At 45.9% G+C, this 3328-nt stretch overlaps 1 long non-coding RNA gene across 1 annotated transcript; it reads left to right on the top strand.

Annotated features, from left to right (window-relative positions):
* Positions 1 to 1572: 1572 nt before the first annotated feature.
* Positions 1573 to 2799, top strand: LOC146058997 (uncharacterized). The gene is made up of 2 exons (XR_014470086.1): positions 1573 to 1664; positions 2622 to 2799. It is a non-coding gene; the product is annotated as an uncharacterized LOC146058997 (long non-coding RNA).
* Positions 2800 to 3328: the final 529 nt, after the last annotated feature.

Raw genomic sequence — 3328 nt, 5'->3', positions numbered from 1 at the left:
ATGATTTGTTTGCAGATATATATATATATATCTATATATATGATATTTGAATTTATTCACATGTTTCAACATTTCAAGGAGCAGGCAGCCAGGCAGGCAGGCAGGCACCCAGGCAGGCAGGCAGGCAGGCAGGGCTGGTGTATAATGCTGGTCTCAGGATACCTGCAAGTATGTGTATGTGTCTTTTACACATAAATGTACGCATACACATAGATGCATAGAGTAAGTAATGCTAACTACAGCTATGCGTTGCTAAGCTATAGCACGCGTTGCTTGGCGGAGCGAGGCGTCATTGGATTTGCTAAGTGCATACACACTGTGTTTTATATATATCAGATTTGTTCATTGCCATACATCAGCACTACTGTTTTGAAGGCATGCGAATTTGTCACCATTTGTGTTGGCGCAGAGACGCTGTTCATGTAAAGATGAACAATAAAGTTATTAACACAAATAACTGTGATCAACCAATGCCACCACCTGATTGGTTGATAGATGCCATTGTTAACATGGCGGAGACACGAAGGGCAGACCCCTTTACACATGCGGAGCTGAGGGTTCTGGTCTCCGTCATGGAGACAAGGCTGGGCCGTGCGGGGCCCTTTATCACTAACCGCCATAAGCGGAGGGCCTATGCTGCGGCAGGGCGCCGTATTTACGCCCGCACTCGGGTGCGGAGGTCCCTCGGGCAGCTCGAGAGGCGGTGGTCGGACCTCCGCAGGCGCCAGCCCCAGCTGTTGCAGCAAATCAGGGGCGAAATTGCTGATTGTGAGTATTTTAGCTATGAAATTTCGCACTTACAACATAGCATATATAAACAATAACAGGTGTCTCATGATAAGTGGGTGTCCATGGGTTTAAAAGTCCATAGACTGTTATGTGTGCTTCTTCCTGGTTAACATGCAGTCATGTGGCTTTTATATGTAATGACATAGCATTGAGGATTCTGATGCATACAATGTGCCAGATCTAATATGTGTTACACATTGATAAATGCCAGGGTTGTAATGTTTGAACAAATTACTAACAATCACATAATAATTTAAATGTCACATTTTTGAGTCCATTAACAGTAAGGAGCTACTTGCCTGCATCGTTTGCCATCATTATCACCCTTCCATGTATGTCTTGTTATGGATTAATACATGTGCCCCAATGACCCGACATTGACCATGATTTTTTTTTCTACCACACAGCACGAGCCCGAGCCCGACAGGCCCGTGAAGAGGCCGAGGCAGCCCTGGCCCAGGAGGAGGCCCAAGACCCTGAGGAGGAGGTGGCGGCAAGGGTGGAGGAGGAGGAAGTGGAGGAGGAGGAAATGTTGGAGGAGATGGTGGAGGAGATGGTGGAGGAGGTGGTGGAGGAGGAGGAGGTGCCTGAGGAGGTGGTGGTGGAGGAGGTGGAAGAGGAGTTGGTGGCAGAGGAGGAGGTGTTGGTGGCGGAGGAGGAGGTGGAGGAGGAGGTGGTGGTGGTGGAGGTGGAGGAGGAGGAGGTGGAGGAGGAGGAGGAGGTGGAGGAGGAGGTGCTTGTGGCGGAGGAGGTGGACGTGGTCATGGTGGCAGAGGAGCTGGCGGAGGAGGGGGCTGAGGAGGCCACGGTTGCCCCAGAGGATTCCGATTCCGAGGGGGAGGAGGCGTGCCAAGCCCCGGAGTCCCAGCAGATCGGTATGTTTACATAATGCATCATTCATGAAGTAGTTGTACTGGTATTTGTTATGTAGCACTGGTGATTAAAAATTTTGTTCCAATACTATTCATATAGACCCCAAAGTGGGTAGCTACAGATACAGGTACGGGTTAGATGGGGTGTCCAAGGCATCCCTTTCATCCAGGACACCTCTCAATTACACAGGTTTGTGGGATGGGTTGGAGCTCCATTTTGACTGCCACATAACCGTTGTAGTTAAACAGGATCCTGGAGTAAAGGGATGAGTGGATCATTTGTGGATTAAATTCACCTGCTGCAATCGTAGATTATGACCCATCAAATAGTGGAATCTATATTGTTGGTGAATGTTATTTATAAACTCTAGGATGTATGCTATAAATGGAGTATGGCCCGGCCTACCTTGGAATGGAGTCAGAAGTTGCCAGTGTCCCAGGAGCCTCCTCTACCTAAACACCCCCTGTAGTTCAGATTGTTTTTTTGCCCTCACAGAATTGTAGGTTGGTTTAGACAGAATTATGATTTTGAGGATGTGTACTGTGCATTCCTGACATTTGCATAACTCCCATGCCACGAACCATCACTGAACTTAGACTGAGCAGATTGTGACAAGTTCTTATTGACGGAGGCCATGACATGCTTGTCATTGGTTAGTCATGGGTGGGTTGTGACTGAGAAGAAACACTATGACTGTTATGTCTTCTGCAGAGTAAAGGGTAGAGGCAAAAAAAGACAGTATGTAGTAAATAAGTTTGCATGTATGTATATATGTATGTGTCATATCTATTTATCTATGTGTGTCTCTATCTCTCTACATAGATATATATATATATATATATATATATATATATATATACACACACATGTCACCTAGCATTTGTGCAATTTATGTCGCAGTATGTGAAATGTATGCATGAATAACATGACTAATTTTTGCCCCTTTGACATGCCCACAGATGACACCACACCGGCAGATGAGGGGGTGCGTGGGGCCCTCCTGCGGGCGGAGCACCATTTGAGGCTACTGCTAGCCGACCTGCAGGACCTCAGAGATCTCCTGATTTAATTTATTATTTGATATTTTTTTATTTATATGTTAATTGTGTTTTCAAATAAATTGTTTATGCAAGTTCACAGTTGTTGGTTTTCTTTGCACATTAAACAGTATATGTGTAGATTGTTTATAATCTTTTACACAGGGTCTAATACAAACCATTGCACTTAAATTGCTGTAAGGGTTAATGTGTGCAATGCATGTGTTAGGCATGCTTGTAAGGATATATTGGCATCTAATTGATTCCAATTCCAAATAAGCAGTTTTTTATGAGGATAGGTAATTGAATAAGTGGGTCATGTGATGTATTGCAGAAGATACTTAATAGTGGGTTGTTTGGCGTAAATACTCCGCTTACGGGCGGTAGCACCGCTTGGCTCCCGGTCGGATGCGGTATTTCCGAGCATACTCTGTAATACTCTGTAATACCGTGCAGAATCTGAGTGTTTCTCCCGCACACGCATGGTTTGTATGTCGTCCGTAAACACGCCCTGTTCTTAAAGAGTGAGTCCGTCCGAATGCGGAGGACACGTGGGCGTTTCTACGGACGATGGCCGCATGCGGCAAAACACCGTGGCGTGCGGACCGCTCCGTAAGAATGCGGGAATA

The sequence above is a fragment of the Crinia signifera genome, chromosome 2 (assembly GCF_055691185.1).
Source record: "Crinia signifera chromosome 2, ASM5569118v1, whole genome shotgun sequence".
Taxonomy (NCBI): Eukaryota; Metazoa; Chordata; class Amphibia; order Anura; family Myobatrachidae; genus Crinia; species Crinia signifera.
Note: the sequence above shows the minus strand (reverse complement) of the source record. Positions and strands in the feature narration are given on the sequence as shown.